Source organism: Pan troglodytes, chromosome 18, assembly GCF_028858775.2.
Source record: "Pan troglodytes isolate AG18354 chromosome 18, NHGRI_mPanTro3-v2.0_pri, whole genome shotgun sequence".
NCBI classification, from domain to species: Eukaryota; Metazoa; Chordata; class Mammalia; order Primates; family Hominidae; genus Pan; species Pan troglodytes.
Genome location: NC_072416.2, coordinates 53,967,811 through 53,987,066, shown reverse-complemented (window position 1 = coordinate 53,987,066; position 19,256 = coordinate 53,967,811).

Sequence of the window (19,256 nt, the reverse complement as noted above, 5' to 3'; positions counted from 1 at the left end):
AATTGAAAAAAATAATCAAAGAGCTACTTTCCAAAAAAGCACCAGGTATTGATGATGTCATACTTTATTTTTTGTTGCTATAACTGAATACCTGAGGCCGGGCAATTGAGTAAGAAAACAGGTTTATTTCTTACTGTTCTGGAGTCTGGGAAGTCCAAGACTGGGAGGCTGCTCCTGATCAGCTTCTGATGAGGGCCTTATGCTGTGTCATAACAGGGCAGAAGGCATTGCAGGATGAGAGGGACACAAAAGCCAAACTGGCTTTTATAACAGACCCACCCTCATTATGACTAATGCATTCCAGAAATAATCCATTAATTCATTAACCCATTAATCCATGAGTAGATTAATCTATTTCTGAGGGCAGAGCCCTCATGACCCACTCGCCTCTTAAAGACCCCATCACTTAGTAGTGTTACACTGGGTCATGAATTTTAACATGAGTTTTGAAGGGAACAAGGAAAAACTCCATAAAGCTTTCAAAGAGCAGATAGTTCTAGCTTTGATTTAAAAAAAAGACACTTAATAAAATGGATATAGATGGTTACTTTCTTAACATGATAAAATATATCTCTCTCAGCCTAAAAGCCAAAATCGTCATTACTCAGGAATTTGTAACATTCTAATTAGAAACAAGGGCAAGGCAAAAATTCTCACTGTTGTTGAAAATTGTACTGGAGGAATTATCCAATTTAAACAGATGAGAAAAAGAAATTGACAGTAAAAAAATCAAACAGCAGGGAGTAAAACTATTACTATTTGCAGATCTTATGACTGTGTATCTGGAAAACTCAAGAGAATTAACTAAAAAAATTACAAACAATAAGATAATTTAGTATGGTGGCAGGATTTAAAACTATAGAAATCAATACTTTTATGTATGCAAATAGCAGCCGGTTAGAAAATATAATGGGAGGTCACCCTATTACAGTGGCCATGCATATATAAAGACATAACACCTAGGAATAAACTTAATAAAAAATGTGCACTACATATAGGAACAAAAAATTTAAGTCCCATAAGATACAAAAGAAGACTTCAAAAAATGGAATAACTATGCACTTGGAGAGACAAACTCATAATAATAAAATGTCAGTTCTTACTAACTTGTTTTTACAATTAATATAATTATAATAGTATACACAGGGTTTTGTTTTTAATTAGATAAGCTTATCCAAAGTTCACTTGAAAAAATAAACTAGAATGGTAAGAAGGATACTTGCAAATAAAAGAAATGGCTAGCCTAACCAGGTATAAAAACGTACTATAAAGCCTCAATAACTAAAGCAAGGTAGTTGTGGTGAATGAATAGCGCTGCCCATGAAACAAAATAGAAAATCCAGAAATAGGTCCAACTACTATGGTAATTCAGAATATGATAAAGAAGATAACCCAAATTATAGGACAGTTCAGTAAATGATGTTGGAATAACTGCATAGCCATTTGGAAACATTTCAAAAGTGTCAAACATTTAAATGCAAAATACAAAACCATAAAAGTATACAATGGAAATACAGCAGAATATTTAGTGTTCATACATAGGAAGACAGCATTTTTAAGATATCAGTTCTTCCCAACTGGATCTATGAATTCAATGCAATTCCAATCAAAATCTCAGCAAGTTATTTTGTAGTTAGGAAGAAACTGATTGTAATGTGAGTTTTTATATGGAAAGGCAAAGACCCAGAATAGTCAACACAACATTAAAGAGAAGAACAACATCAGATGACTGACGTTACCCAACTTAAAGACTTACTATAAAGCTACAGTGATTAAGCAATGTGGTGAAAGAACAGACAAATAGATCAATGGGACAGAATAGACAGCCCAGAAACAGACCCACATACATTTGGTAAATTGATCGTTGAGCAAAGGTAATATAATGTAGGAAAGGCATTGCAATACATATGAGCAAAGGCAATGCAATGGAGAAAATAGTCTTTTCAACAAGTGGTTCTGGAACAACTGGACGTCACATGCAAAGAAATGAATCTAGACACAGACCTTACATCTTTCACACACAAAAAAACCCCTCAAAACTGATCACAGACCTAAATGTAAAGTACGAAACTATAATATTCCTGGAAGATAACAAGAGATGACCTGGGTTTTGGCAATGACTTTTTAGACATCATACCAAAGGCATGATCCATGAAAGAAGGAATTGACAAGCTGGACCAATAAAATCTAAAATTTTACCTATGCAAAAATCATGATCAAGAGAATAAATAGACAAGCCAGAATGAGATTAAATATTTGCAAAATATGTATCAGATAAAAAACTGTTATAAGATATGTAAAAACCTCTCAACCTCAACAGTAAGAAAACAAACAATCCAATTTAAAAATGGGCCACATGTCTTAGGAAACACCCCTTCAGAGAAGATATATAGATGGCAAATAAGCTTATAAAAAATGTTTCACATCATATGTTATCAGGGAATGAAAATTAAAACAACAATGAGATACCACTACATATCTATTAGAATGGCCAAAATCCAGATCACAGACAACACCAAATGCTGGCATGTGGAGGCATCATGCTACATAACTTCAAACTATACTACAGGGCTACATAAGCAAAACAGCATAGTATTGGTACAAAAACACACACCTAGACCAATGCAGCACCATAGCGGGCCCAGAAATAAGGCTGCATACCTACAACCATCTGATCTTTGACAAAGCTGACAAAAACAAGCAATGGGGAAAGGACTCCCTATTCAATGAAAGGGGCTGGGATAAATGGCTAGCCATATGCAGAAGATTGAAACTGGACTCCTCTCTTCACACCCTACACAAAAATCAACCAAAGACAGATTAAAGACTTAAATGTAAAACACAAAACTATAAAAACCCTGGAAGACAATCTAGACAACACCATTCAGGACATAGGAACAGGCAAAGATTTTATGACAAGGAAGCCAAAAGCAATTGCAATGAAGCAAAAATTGACAAATAGGATCTAATTAAAGAGCTTCTGCACATCAAAATAAACTATCAACAGAGTGAACAGGTAACCTACAGAATGAGAGAAAATTTTTGCAAACTATGCATCTGACAAAGGTCTACTATCCAGCACCTATAAGAAACTTAAATTTACAAGAAAAAACCAAACAACTCCATTAAAAAGGGGGCAAAAGACATGAACAGACATTTCTCAAAAGGAGACATACATGTGGCCAAGAAGTATATGAAAAAAAAAGCTCAACATCACTGATCATTACAGAAATGCAAATCAAAACCACAATGAGATACCATCTTACACCGGTCAGAATGGTATTAATAAGTCAAAAAATAACAGATGCGTCTGGGCACGGTGGCTCACGCCTGTAATCCCAACACTTTGCGAGGCTGAGGCGGGTGGATTACGAGGTCAGGAGATCGAAACTATCCTGGCCAATATGGTGAAACCCCATCTCTACTAAAAATACAAAAATTAGCCAGGAGTGGTGGCGTGTGCCTATGGTCCTAGCTACTAATGAGGCTGAAGCAAGAGAATCGCTTGAACCTGGGAGGCAGATGTTGCAGTGAGCCAAGATTACACCACTGCACTCCAGCCTGGGTGACAGAGCGAGACTCCGTCTCATAAAACAAAACAAAACAAACAAACAAAACCCCCCAAAAACAAAAAACAAAACAAAACAGATGCTAGCAAGGTTCTGGAGAAAAAGGAAAGCTTATACACTGTTGGTGGGAGTGTAAATTAGTTCAACCATTTTGGAAGATAGTGTGCAATTCCTCAAAGACCTAAAGACAGAAATATCATTAAACTCAGAAATTCTGTTCCTGGGTATATACCTAAAGTAATATAAATCGTTCTATGATAAAGACATATACATGCGTATGTTCATTGCAGCACTGTTCACAATAGCAAAGACATGAAATCAACCTAAATGACCATCAATATTAGACTAGATAAGGAAAATGTGGTACATGTATACCATGGAATACTCTGCACCGTAGAAAAGAACAAGATAATGTCCTTTACAGGGACACAGATGAAGCTGGAAGCCGTTATCCTTAGCAAACTAATGCAGGAACAGAAAACCAAATACTGCATGTTCTCACTTATAAATGGGAGCTAAGTGATGAGAACACATGGACACATAAAAAGGAACAACAGACACTGGGCCTATCAGATGGCGGAGGGTAGGAGGAGGGAGAGGATGAGGAAAAACAATTAATGGATACTAGGCATAATACCCGGGTGATGAAATAATCTGTAAACAAATCCCTGTGATCCAAGTTTACCTATATAACAGACCTGCACATCTACCCCTGAACTTAAAATCAAAGTTAAAAAGAAAAAGAACTTTTATTCATTGCTGGTGGAATTTCAAAATGATGCAGCCACTTTGGAAGACAGTTTGGTGATTTCTTATAAAACTAAACATACTCTAACAATACAATCCAGCCATTGCACCCCTTGATATTTACCAAAAGCAGTTGAAAACTTATGCTCACATCAAAGCCTGCACGTGAATGTTTATAGCATCATAATTGCCAAAATTTGAAAGCAACCAAGATGTCTTTCTGTAGGTGAGTGGATAAATAAGCTGTAGTACATCCAGACAATAAATATTAATCAATGCTAAAAAAGTTGGTTTCCGTTTTTATAAAAGTGGGCCAAACGAACAAATGAAAAAGGAAATGAGCTATCAAACTATGAAAAAGCATAGAAGAAACGTAAATGCATATCACTGAGTGAAAGAAGGCAATGTGGAAAGCTTTTATACTGTATGACTCCAACTATATGACATTTTGAAAGGCAAAACTATAAGACAGTGGTTGCTAGATCACTGAAAAGATCATTGGTTGCTAGGGGTTGGGGAAAGGGATGAATAGACAAAGCACAGAAGATTTTTAACGCAATGAAAATAACCAGTATGCTAGCATCGCGGTGGATATATGTTATAAAACATTTGTACAAACCAATAGAATGTGCAACACCAAGAGTAAACTCTAGGTAAACTGTGGACTTTGAGTGATAAAGATGTGTCAATATAGATTCATAAATTTTAAGAAATATACCACTATGTTGGGGAATGTTGGTAATGGGGAGACTATGCATTTGTGGGGGCAGAGGGTATAAGGGAAATCCTGTACCTTCCTCTCAATTTTGCTGTGAACCTAAAACCACTCTAAGAAATAAAGACCAAAAAAAAAAAAAAAAAAAAAGAAAAACCTCATAAAAATTCTGCATGAGGGAAAAATAAGGAAACAACCAACTGGGAAGAAGTATTTGCAAATCTTAACAAAGAAACAGCAGTAAGTTTTGTTATTAAAAAAAAGTACCCTTCTTACAACTCAATAATAAAAAGACAAATAACACAATTAAAATAGGGACAAAGAATCTGAGTAGACATTTCTCCAAAGAAGACTTAGAAGTGGTCAATAAGCACATGAAAAGATGCTCAGCATTATTGGCTATCAGGGAAATGCAAAGGAAAACCGCAATGAGATACCATCTTATGTCAACTAGGATGACTATAATAAAAAAGGCAGACAATAACAAGTGTTTGTGAGGTTGTGGAAAAATGTGAACCTTCATACAGTGCTAATGGCAATGTAAAATGGCTTAGCCACTTTGGAAAATAGCCTGGTTGTTCCTCAAAATGTTAAACACAGAGTACTGTATGACTCAGAAATTCTTCTCCTGGGTAAATATCCAAGAAAATTGAAAACATACTTCTATGCAAAAAATTTCTATGCAAATGTTTATAGCAGTATTATTTATGATAGGCAAAAGGTGAAACAACCAAAATGCCCATCAACTAATAAACAGATAAATAAAATGTGGTATATTCATACAATGCAGCATTATTCAACAATAAAAGGATATGAAGTACTAATACACGCTACCCATGAATGAGCCTTGAAAACATTATGCTAAGTTAAAGAAGCCAGTCACTCCCACAGGTGGTATAAAGAAAAAAAAAAGAAGCTAGTCACAAAAGATTGCATATGGTGTAGTCTGTTTATATGAACCGTCCCCAAACGGCAAATGTCCAGACACAGTAGCTTAATGGCTGCCTAGGGTTGGGAGTGGGAAAGGGGGAGTGAGGTTGGATGAAGAGGTGGGGAGTGAAGGTGGGGGAAGGGATGGAGCGGGGGATGTTTTTAGGGGAATGAAGCGTAGTTAGGAGGTGATGGCTAAAGTATACAAGGTTTCTCATTGGGATAAAAATGTTCTAAAATCAATTGTGGTTATGATTGTACAACTCTGAATATACTAAAAACCATGGAATTGTGTATTTTACATGGGTGAATTATATGGTTGTGAGTTATATCTAAATAAAACTGTTATATAAAAAATAAAACTGTTATGTTACCAAATTTAAAAAAAAGTCTTATCCATGGTATCACTTAAAATCATCCTGGTGCTACTTAAACCATCCCACATATCACCAGTAATGTACATTCCAAGTCTGAAAAGCACTGATGACTCAAGTAAAAGTAGCATGGGTTATTCCTAGAAAAACGGTTTAAACTTCATCTAATCACGATGATGCAATCAGAGAAATCCAGAACATGGGGCATTCTATGAGACAACAGGCCTGGATTCTTCAGAAACATCAATGTCATCAGTGACCACAAAAAGGCAAGGCTACTGCTCTGGATTAAAAGAGATAAAATAGATGTGACAACTAAATTAAATGTAAGATCTTTAGTGGATCCTAGATAAAAGAAAAAAAGAAGAAGCCATAACGATATATTTGGGAAAACTGAGGAAATTTGAAAATGACTGAATGTTGTATAATATTAGCTGTTAAACTCCTTAGATATGATAATGGTGTTAGTGACATATAGGAGAATGCCCTTGTTGTTAATAGAAATACACTTAAATATTAGAGAACAAAGTGTCATGGTGTCTGACACTTATTTTAAAGTGGTTTAGCTACATACACAGACACACACACATGTGTGTATAAAACAAAAGTCATGTTTTCACTATGATATTCTTTCATCTTTCTGTAGTTTTGACATTTTTCAAAATAGAAACTTGGAAAAAATTAAAAGAAATTGAATCATTAAAAAATAAATAATTGAAGGCCTTTGGCTTGAATAATTTACACGATTGTCCCAATACTTAGTTCACTTCTCTTTGTATGAGCATTTCACTTTTCATAACACAATTTTACTATTTTTTATTATTTTCTGAAGAAAATTATAAGTTGATTACCACTAATTTTTTCAAGTTTTCTTTGAAAATCATTTCTTACTGCACAGAGCTGTATCTTGGGACCTGAATCATATGAGCTTTTCCTCCCATTTTGTACCACTGGCGTTTTGGGACATCTTGGTCAAGTTGCCTCCCTTTGGGCTTTATATCTCTCCTCTTAAAAAGGCAAAAGATTGAAAGAGTGAAAAGGCAGAACACAGGGGGAAAATGTTTATAATACAATTATCAGGACATATAAAGAACTCCTACAGATTAAAAATAGGCAAGCAACACAATACAAATAAGTGGGAAAGACTTGAAGGGGCACATCATGAAAGAGGATATCCAAATGGCCAATAAGCACATGACAAGGCCGGGCGCGGTGGCTCACACCTGTAATCCCAGCACTTTGGGAGGCTGAGGCTGGTGGATCACTAGGTCAGGAGTTCGAGACCAGCCTGGCCAACATGGTGAAACCCCATCTCTAAAAACACAAAAATTAGCTGGGTGCAGTGGTGCACGCCTGTAGTCCCAGCTACTCAGGAGGCTGAGGCAGGAGAATTGCTTGAGCCCGGGAAGTGGAGGTTGCAGTGAGCCAAGATTGTACCTTTTGGGTAACAGAGTGAGACTCTGTCAAACAAAACAAAACAAACAAATAAACAAAAAAACACATGACAAGGTGCTCAGCTTCATCAGTTATCAAGAAAGGGCAATTAAAATATAATGAGAACCGGCTTGGTGACTCACGCCTGTAATCCCAGCACTTTGGGAGGCCGAGGTGGGTAGATCACGAGGTCAGGAGTTCAAAACCAGCCTGGCCAGCATGGTGAAACCCCTGCTCTACTAAAAGCACAAAAAATTAGCTGGGCATGGTGGTGCACATCTGTAATCCCAGCTACTCAGGAGGCTGAGGCAGGAGAATTTCTTGAACCCGGGAGGTGGAGGTTGCAATGAGCCAAGATCATGCGACTGCACTCCAACCTGGGTGACAGACTGAGACTCGTCTCAAAAAAAGAAAAAGTAATAATAATAATGAGATACTATTGTCACCCATCAACATGGTTGAATATTTTAAAAAAGACTTACAAAATCAAGTGCTGGTGAGGACACAGACCAATAAAAATTTTCATACACTTCTGCTTAAGTATAAATTAAAAGAATCACTTTGGAAAATAATTTGCCCATATCTGATAAAGCTGAACATTCACCACTCTAGGTATGACTTGGCATTCCTTTTTCAGTTATGTATTCAAAAAAATCTACATGTATGTCCTTAAGGACACATACAGGGGTGCTATGAGCAGCTTATTTTTGTTAGTCTCCAACTGAGAACAACCTACATGTCCATTAACAGTAGAGTAAATAAATAAAGGTATTTTCATACAGTGGGATCCTGATAAGAATAAATGAGCTACTGCTATGCAGAATGTTCAGTCAGTTTACCCACTAAAGTAGGTTGCAGTTCAGTTACATAAGGTAGCCTACTTTAATTTATGTAACTAATGTAAGTTACGTAAGGACTCAAGTACAGAAGCATCCTCAGGCCACTTAGTTTCATTGAACAATTCTCCCCTTTGGTCAGATTCTCAATGCTGAGAGATTGTCCAAAACTTTGGGCATTGATGCCACTCTGTAACCATTATAAAAGGATTCTTTTGGTTTCCATGTAAGAATTCACAAGTCAGACATCACATAAGCTAAATAATTATTTATGTTCTTGCTTGTTTAGTTGAAGTAAAATCACTCAGTGCTTGATGGATGGCTGTATCCAAACACTTTAGACTTTACAGAATAGAGAACACCAGGGGGACTATTATAATGACTATCAGGAGGAAAATACCAAAGGACCGAAGTGTATACCTTAACAGGAGTCCTTACAAACTGAACTGATCTAAATCACACAAGTCAAAGTTCAGGCCAATATAGTTAGTTCAATATTATTTGAGTTCACTTGGCTATAGTCAAATTGTATGATGGCAATTCAGGGCCATTTTTCTCTGCAGAATGGTCTGATTTAATGAGGTATCCACTTTTGTTCCTAGCCTTTAATACAAATCATAGTAAACTGGAGACTTACTAGAAGAACATCAAGATTTGAAAACCTTGGAAAAGTCAAGTTTGCCATCCCCACTTAGGATGTCTGCCAACCGTTAGTTGCTCCTATAAATACATCATGTGTTCCTTTCCCTTGACAAATTCCCTTAATGCATTTGGTAGCAGTGTCTAAAGAAACAGCAGTATCAGCCCCCTTTATAGTTCAGCTTTCTGTAGTAGCAAAATCAGGTGAGAGGTAGGTACAACATTCAATTTTGTTCAGTACCATACACAAGCTCCCAGCTTGAGGAAAAAGGAGATAGGAATCATGATGTCTCATTAAGTAATTTTGTTGAACCTAGATGTCATTATCCACCTTTTGGAGAGTGACTTCTACCCATTTGAGCCCTTAAGAGGTCTGGTTGGTCACAAAGTCCAAGGTTGTTTTTTCAATGTGTGGATTAGCTTCAAATTTCATATTACTGGTACTCCACTACCACCGAGAGTGAGTTCCCAGGAATCCCACTGGAATCTTTCCTCAGTGATAACTAGCTTATCTTCATAAACCCAACTGTCACTCTTTTTTTTTTTGCTAGAACATAAGCCTTAACAAACACCATATATCTATCTACAAATTATGTTCCCTGGATTTTTTTTTGGTAAAAAAAAAAAGAGAGCAAGAAGAGATTTGGACATCAGGAAATAGGGGGAAAGGGAAAAAGATAAGAGTTTTATGACAGAGAAGGCTTGATCCATGATCTTGGGAAAGCTGTCCATATCAAAGATGCTGTCTGCCTCTGGGGAAAAACCTTCTCTGGTCAGCTTTACTGTAATGTTTTCAAAAGTATGTAGTTCCCAGGGTCTGGAGGGACCCTTTTGAGTTGAAAGATGTGGATCTAAGACTTGAGACCCTAAAGTTTGGCTGCAGAGAAGAATTTGGCATGGTCCCTTCCAACAGAGTTCAAGGGCAGTCATTCTCTGATGATTCCAAAATATCCAATGAAAAGCTTCCTTTACCTGTTGAAAATATACTTTGGCATAATGCATTAAAGCCTTGCAGCATGTAATCATGTCAGCTCAGGAGAGCAGGAGATACATGAGGTTTTATTATTAGAAACATAGGCCTTTTGGTGACTATTTCATAAGGGATCAACTTATGTTTTTCCACTGGGGCTGGATCTGGTTGCCATTAAGGCCAATGGTAATAACTTTAGCCAAGGCAATCTAATCAATTTAGGTAACTTTGCCAATTTCAGTTTTTAAGTTCCCATTTGTTCTTTCAACCTTCCCAGAAGACTGCAGATGACAGGGACAATGATAGTGCCATTATGTTAACAACAACTGATTTAATTGCTTTATAGCTTTCCCAGTAAAATGGGTCTCTCTATTGCTGTAGATTTCTCTGGAAATGTCCCATAAAGGAAACACATTTTTGAATAACCTTTTGCTTACGGTTGTAGTATTGGTCTTCCTGCATGGAGAGCTTCTGTTCAGCCAGAAAACATAGACTATTACAAAAACATATTCATATCCCTTTGAAGGTGGCAACTGAATAAAATACCTCTGTAAATGTACAAATGACTCATCAGGTAGCAGAAATGTACCATTTGAAGCTTTGATTATCTTCTTAAGATTAGGATTTGACAAACCAAACATTGGTTATAAACCAGTTTAGCAACTTTAGAAAAATCACCATACCAATATTTTTCTATACTTTGTCTCATTTTGTCTAGTCCATGATGAGTTATGGAGTGCAGAACTTTTAATAACGGACCCTTTAAGGACTCACAAAGAACCAGGTAGCCAACCAGGTAGCTGTCTAAACTCTTCATGAGTTTAACTCTAGATTCTTAAATCCAATTTTGTTTCTCCATCTCAGCTGCATAGCACTATTTATTAAATAGGTTATCATAGGTAATTTGAGGATCAATCATAAGGAGTTCACTTAAATGGACTATCTTAACAACGTCAGTACTGGCTAACTTAGCCTGAAAATCTGCCAAATCATTTCCCTTTTATTTAACTACTTCTTGTTCTGCTTGATGCTGTGTTAGCAGTTTCGTGAACCAGTCAGTTTCTTCATTTAGAGTTCTGGGAATCCTTACCCAGGCCAATAGTATGACCTTAAAGTTATCAGAAACCTGAACTTGTCAGAGTCCTTCCCATAAATATTCTTAAAGATGAAACACTTTAGGCTTATAGTTGCTCAGGAAAGTACCAGAGTAAACAATTAACTGTGAATAATAAGACTTAAAAGTGGTCATGGTTAAAGATCCAAGGAGAGTTCATTACAATGATGACACAATTGACAAAGATACAGTTATTTCTCTTGCATATAATAATTTAAGATAACTAGAATTTTGACTGATAGCCATATGCCAGGACTTAGATTTCTATGAATTTTATATAATTTATAAAATACATATTAATAATACATTCATACAAGTATGCTCAAAGGAGATAAAACATCATTTCTTATTTGACAATGCTTCCCATATAATTTACCATATCAAATAAGCCTAATTAGCTTAATATCTCTTTTATAAGAGAGAGCAATTTTCTTTTGATCAGTTCCAAGGGCCCATTTGGAAAACCCCACAGTTCAAAAGGTCAAAAAGACTTAATTTAGAATTTGATTTTTGGGAAGCATGGAAAAATCCAAAGTGTGTTAAAACACTTAATCAAAATGGAATCACAGGTTATTGTAAACAACAGTCACTCATTTAACATGATAATGAAAAGACTTCAAGGCAAATACAGAAAGTTACAAAGTTGTAGAATAACGTTAGCTCTTTTCATAGTGAGAACTCAGTTTTCTTAAGTGATCAAAACCCTAATAAAGACAACATGGAGCACAGAAAATTATCTCGTTAAAACATAGAATCTTTATTTTCTAGGCCAGTTACCCTAAAAAGTAAAGAAAAACCGTTCATAATTTCCTATTGAAAACAGAGGCCAATACTCCAAGAAAACCTTGTTGTTTTAACAGAAAGGACTAAATTCTAGTTTTGCCTCAGTATATTATTGCTCAATTTTTAGAGAAGCTTACAAATAACTTTTTCTCATATTAGCTAGTTTGATTACACATAAAATTTATTTCACAAGATTCATCTTTCACAAACTTTCTACAATTTTCTTGTCCATTCAGTTTTTGTCCTACACTTCTCCTCTTCTCATTTTGGAACAACCAGTCATTCTACTTTAGAACAAAACTACTCTCTTTTTTCTTTTTTTAAATTTTCCAACCATTTATTTATTTATTTATTTTATTAGTATACTTTAAGTTCTCGGGTACATGTGCAGAACTTGCAGGTTTGTTACATAGGTATACACGTGCCATGGTGGTTTGCTGCACTCATCAACCCGCCATCTACATTAGGTATTTCTCCTAATGCTATCCCTCCCCTAGCCCCCCACCCCCTGGTGTGTGGTGTTGCCTTCCCTGTGTCCATGTGTTCTCATTGTTCAACTCCCACTTATGAGCGAGAACATGCAGTGTTTGGTTTTCTATTCTTGTGCTAGCTTGCTGAGAATGATGGTTTCCAGCTTCATCCGTCCCTTCAATGGACATGAACTCATCAGTTTTTATGGCTGCATAGTATTCTATGGTATATATGTGCCACATTTTCTTTATCCAGTCTATCATTTTTTTCTTAATAAAACTAAACTTCCTTATACCTGTCTATTTTCCTTACCAAAGGCATATTTTACTTTCATTTCATGATGGTGTTGTTTCCCTTGTTACTTCCATTTTTAATGACCATATATTGATTAGAATTTTAGCTCTTTGTAGCCTTAATTCTAATGAAAACCCAACAAGCAATTTTTAACTGTCATGTACTGACATTTTATGAATATATAGTTCATAATTTCTAGAAACATGTGCTTCCTCAGAGAGCAATGTTCTTATGTTCACTAACAGATCCAAATATATTTAGCTTCTCTATATCACATAAAAACAAGAAGCTGAAGTATATGTATTTTAAACTTATGTTTAGAAATTAATGTTTCAGTATTTTAACTTAGAAATGACTCAGATATTTCATAAATATCAGCTATTTAATTTAACATAACATAACTTTAAAATTTCAAGTTACTGAGAAGGATTTTTGAAACTATGACAAATTTATTTATAAACTTTTATCTCATCTACATTCACCTGGTTTATTCACTTATAAAAGTTATGTTTGAATTTCCCATTAGGCAAAGATAGCCATTGAAGGAGTTCAGGAAATGCCATCTACACTGGTTTGAATGTGGTTTATCCCCATCAACGCTCATGTTAAAATTTTATCCCCAGGAGGGGTATAGGAGTTCATGCCTGTAATCCCAGCACTTTGGGAGACCAAGACAGAAGGATTGCTTGAAGCTGGGAGTTCAAGAACAGCCTGGGCAAAAAAGTGAGACCCTGTCTCTTAAAAAACATTGATCCCCAATGTAGCAGTGATGGGAGGTGGAGACACAGGAGTGTTTGGGCCATGGGAGCAAATCTCTCATGCATAGATTAATGCCCTCCCTCAGGGGTGAGTTTTCACTAATGCAGAAATGGATTGGTTTCCATGAGAGCAGGTTGCTATAAAGTGAGGACGCCCCTTGGGTTTTGCCTCTTCGCATGTGTCCACCTCCTCTTTGACTCCTTCTGCCATGTTTTGACCCAGCACATGGCCCTCACCAGAAGCCAAGCAGATGCTGGAAACATGTTTTTGTACTTTCATCTTGCAGAACTATGAGCTAAATAAATCCTTTTTTCTTTATAAATTATCCATTCTCAGATATTTTGTTATACCAATAAAAACTGGATGGAGCTGGGTGATGGACACAGGTTGGAAGTGTTTGGAGGAGCAAGATAGAAACACACTGTATTGCAGTGAATACAGCATTAAGGACAATTCTGGTGAGGGCACAGAAGAAGACAAAAAGAGGAGGGAAAGTTTGGAATTCTTTAGAGATTGGTTAACTGGTTGTGACCAAAATGCTGATAGGAATATAGATAGTAAAGGCCATTTTGATAGGGCCACAGATGAAAATGAGTAACAAGACATTGGGAACTGGAGAAAAAGCCATTCTTGTTACACTGTGGCAAAGAACTTGACTTCACTGTGTTCATGTCCTAGGGTTTTGTGGAAGGCCAAACTTAAGAGCAATGGAATAGCATATTTGGTGGAAGAAATTTCTAAGCAGCAAAGTGCTAAAGAAGAGATGTGATTACTTTTAACAGCTTATGTTCAGTTATGGCAGCAAAAGAATGACCTAATGGAGGAGCTTATAATTAAATAGGAAGCAGAGTATAAAAATTTGGAAAATTTGTTGCCTGGCCATGTGGTAGAGAATGAAAGAATATTTTCAGGAATGGAATCCAAGGGTGTGGCTGAGTAACTGGTTGCTAAACAGATTAGTAGTGATAGAAGGAAGCCAGTTCCTAATTGTCAAGACAATGGAAAGACATCCTAATGGCATTTCAGAAGTCTTTCGGGCTGCCTCTTCCATCACAATCCCAGAGGCCTGAGAGGGCAGAATGATTTGGGAGCACAGGTTTGGGGCACTGCTGTCCTGCACTGCCTCAGGATTCTGCTCCCCAAATTCCAGCACAGTGTTCAGCAGTTATTCCAGCTGTGGCTCAAGCAGCCCCATATGCAGCTTGTGTCACTGCTCTGGAGGATGCAAGGGATAAGCCTGAGGGCTTCTATGTGTTGTTAAGTCTGCAAGTGCCCAGAATGCAAGAGCTGTGGAGGCTTAGCTGCTTCCACCTAGATTTTGGAGGATGTATTGGAAAGCCTGGGAGACCAGGCAGAAACCTGCTGTAGGGACACAGCCATCCCAGAAAGCCCCAACCTGGGCAATGCCTAATGGTACTGCAGGGGTGGGGCCACCACTGGGACTCCAGAATTATAGAGCCACTGGCAACATGCAACTTTGGCCTGGAAAAGCTGCAGGCATTTGACTCCAACCTGTGTGAGTGAGTAGGTATGTGGTCTGCACTCAGCAAAGCCGTGAGGGTCAGCTGTCTTAGGCCTTGGGAGCTCACCTCTTGCACCAATGTACCCAGGATGGAGTTGAATGAGATGTGGAGTGAAAAGAGATTATTCTGGAGCTTCAAGATTTAATGTCTGCCCTGCTAGATTTCAAAACTGCATGGGGCCTGTTACTCCTTTCTTCTTTTGGCCAATTTCTCCCTTTTGCAATGGAAATGTGTACCCAATGTCATTCCACCATTGTATGTTGGAAGTAAATAACTTCTTTTTGATTGTATAGGTTCAAGTTGGAACTTGCCTTGAGTCTCAGATGAGACTTTGGACTTTTGAGTTGATGCTGAAATGAATTAAGACTTTTGGGACTATTGGAGTGAAGTGATTCTATCTGGTATGTGAGAATGACTTAAGTTTTGGGGGACCAGGGATGGAATGCTATGGTTTATCCCTGGCAAAATTATATTGAAATTGGATCCCCAATGTGGCAGGGTTGGGAGATGGGGCCTGGTGGAAGGTGTTCGGGTCATGGGGGCAGATCCCTCATGAATAGATTAATGCCTTCCTGTAGGGGTCAGTGAGTTCTTGCTGTCATAGGAACAGACTAGTTTCTTGAGAGCAGGTTGTTATAAAGCAAGGACACCCCTTGGGTTTTACCTTTTCACATGTGTCAGCTTTCCCTTTGACTTTTTCTGCCATGTTTTGACCACGCACATGGCCCTCATCAGAAGCTGAAAGAATGCTGGTGCCATGCTTCTTGTACTTCCATCCTGCAAAACTGTGAGGTAAGTAAACCTCTTTTCTTTATAAATTACCCAGTCTCAGATATTCTGTTATAGCAACATAAAATGGGCTCAGACCACCCCAAAATAAGTTGCTTTGCTGTATTGATCACCAATAGGTAAGAAGGGTGAGGCTTTCTGAATTCATTTTATCTGCCTAAGGACAGATTCTCCTAGAGGAACTTAATTGTTATCAGTCCTCCCCACAGGGAGTCTCAGCAACCAGGGAAGTTTAACTTTTATCAGAGGAGAGGAGACTTCATCCCATCCAGACAGACCTTGCCACAAACCATCATCTCTTCCTCCAAGACCCCTTTCATCCTTCCCAAAAGTCACTTATTGTGAGGATATCTCTCTTCTTTAACTTGTGAAAGCAAAATAAATCTTGTGACCCCAAACTTATTAAGCCCAAGGGAAAAGTTAAGCTGGGAACTGGGTTATGCAAACCTGCCTCCTCCTTTTGGTTCCTAAATAAGGTGGCTACAAAATGAAAAGCTACATGCCTTCCCCGTATTTTGCCCATAAAGAATTTCCTAGAAAGTTCCAAGATCTTTACCCTAAGGTGTTTCTGTTAAAACTCACCATGGCAATGTAAATTGATAGCTTATCTTTACAGGTGCAGTCACCCACCACCCCCCCCGCCCACCTGGCACAAATGCATACCTGATTGTTTCCCTGCCCCATTTTGTCTATGTTCGCTTATGTAAAAATGCAGATTCCCTGCATTTTTGCTCTGCCCCCTTTGTCTATGACGTCTCATGTAAAAAAATGCAGATTCATTGAGCCAGACAAAGGCATGGACGATTATTTTTCCCACCTGCCTCTTACATGAAAATTGTGTACATCTTAATATCTCGCCCTTTCCCCTTTAAATTTGGAGCCCTCAAAGTCATCTTGGGAGAAAGGCATTGACCTGTCTCCTGGGTGCATGTCCTTAACTTTGGCAAATAAAGCTCCTAAAATGATTGAGACTTGTTGCAACATTTTTCTTGATTGACAATCTCCTGACCATTTTACCCATTCCAGTGAGGAGATTGAGGCAAAGAACCTGTGCCCTTTTCTAAACTGACCTGCCTGGTTACTTCTCTAGCCATTGTCAGCAACGTTGTTCATTGTTATCTCTACTTTTTGGCTTTTTAACTTTCTCCAAACTTGGATAAATGGATCAGGCTGATTTGGGGCCTTATGTCAGGGGACCAGCAGGGACTCCCTTTGGTCAATCCAACCTTCAATAGTGTCGTATTAAAACTTTCTTTTAACTCCACAACTGTCCATTTTACTCATCTTGTTTGTAATAACCATCTAAAGTTTTTCTATCCTAAATTTGTATTTCCTAATGGATGGCTTTTAGGTAAAACAAGGTAGGAATTTTTCATCTCAAAAGCATAGCATTTAGGTTTCAGGCCTAAATATTATTATTTGCCTAAACCAAGAAAGAAGCGCATAGGTTAAGGCCCAGTTAAGACAAGATGGCCAGAAAAAGCACCTTAAACAAAGGTAAGTCTTCTTATGTAAATCTAAGCCAATGCCTTCTCCATTGTAACGGTTTCTAGTGACTTAGTTCTCCCTCTCTTCCCAGTGCAGGGAGGGAGACACTCTTTCAAATGACAATTTTCTGTATAGATGTAAAACTTTCTTACAAAAGGGTCTCAAAATAACCAGCTGAAAATAGTCCTTATGCCAGAAAGGCATATTTTGTAGACTAATTTGACTAAATCGGCGGTTTCCCAGCTCAGCCTGTGTCTTTTAACTAGAATACTAAGTGAGTGGTTCCCACTGAAGACTAAGCCAAGCATTTTGCATGCCTGGACTCAGCATGGATACTTCTAATCTTGCCTTATAGTCAGAGACTGCTTCCATTCTTTTCTGTCTGTTTCTAAGACTGAATGATAGACCAGTTGATTATTTATTTTTTTTTTCCAGGAAAGACTTCTGAGGCATACCAAAGATCATGACAAGAAAAAAAAGGGAACAGTTGTTAGAATACTTTGTCAGCAGTGGGTTAGAAGAGGGGCATTAGCTGACTGAGAGGTTCCCATGGGAGAAGTGGGATCAAATAGAAAAACGAAGAGGACTAATTCTTACAAATATTTTCCAAAAAAATGGTCAAAGTGTCAATTAGACAGGTTTGGACATGGAGACATTTCAGACTTCATTTAAAATCCCTAATGAAAAAATATTATTTTTTATTCTGGGAGATTAGTAGATTATTGTCCTGGGAGCAAAGACTTTGCGGGCTTCCTCTGGTGGGGAAACAGTTCACCCCAAAGGGAGTGGGTCCATCAGATGGCTGGTGTAAAAATGGACAATATATTTTCCAGGGGGCTGGCTGTTTATAATAAAGGCAGACATATGGGGATACAGAACTCTCCAGTTTGAGACCCCTTGGTTTTGATTTAAAACATACACAAAAAAAGGCCTAGTGCAGTGGCTCACGCCTGTAATCCCAGTACATTGGGAGGCCGAGGTGGGCAGATCACTTGAGGTCAGGAGTTCGAGACCAGCCTGGCCAACATGGAGAAACCCTGTCTCTACTAAAAATACAAAAACTAGCCAGGTGTGGTGGCGGGTGCCTGTAATCCCAGCTACTCAGGAGGCTGAAGTGGGAAAATTGCTTGAACCCGGGAGGTGGAGGTTGCAGTGAGCTGAGATTGCACCACTGCACTCCAGCCTGGGTGACAGAGTGAGACTCTGTCTCAAAAAAAAATAATTTATACACACACACACACACACACACACACACGTATATATATGTACCTTTGCCTTGTGTGTGTGTGGTCCCTGTAATTGTTGTAGCTGTGAAGATGGGCACCTGTTTGCCTCTTGTAAGGAGTCTTTTAGAGATGCAACTTTTGATTCATTTAGTTTTTTGGAAGTCTCTGTGTACCAATAAAAAATACATCTCTTTGCTTTTGAGGCATTTTTGGTTCCTTCTTTTCTAATGCATCTTACAAGTGAACAATTTTACAGGTTAAAACTTCCTACTGCGACCACTGTAACTCTATAATACCTTTGGTAAGGTTCATCCATTTCTCTAGAAAAGCACAGGTCCTGGGCCTGTAGTTTTTACACATGAAATTGGCTGGAGTTCCAGATGGAGGCGTTCTAGATTCCTTGGATACAGATGAACTCATGATTCCCTGTCTTCTGGGAACCTTACCTACTGAACCCAGTCTGGTTTCTGTCTGACCTAGTCAGATACTTGAGGCCTCCTTAAGAGCCCAGTCCTGTTTCTTTTGTGACTTCCTAACCCAGTCTAGATCAAAAACACTCAAACTTGGAGAGCTCAAAATACAAATTCATGGAGCT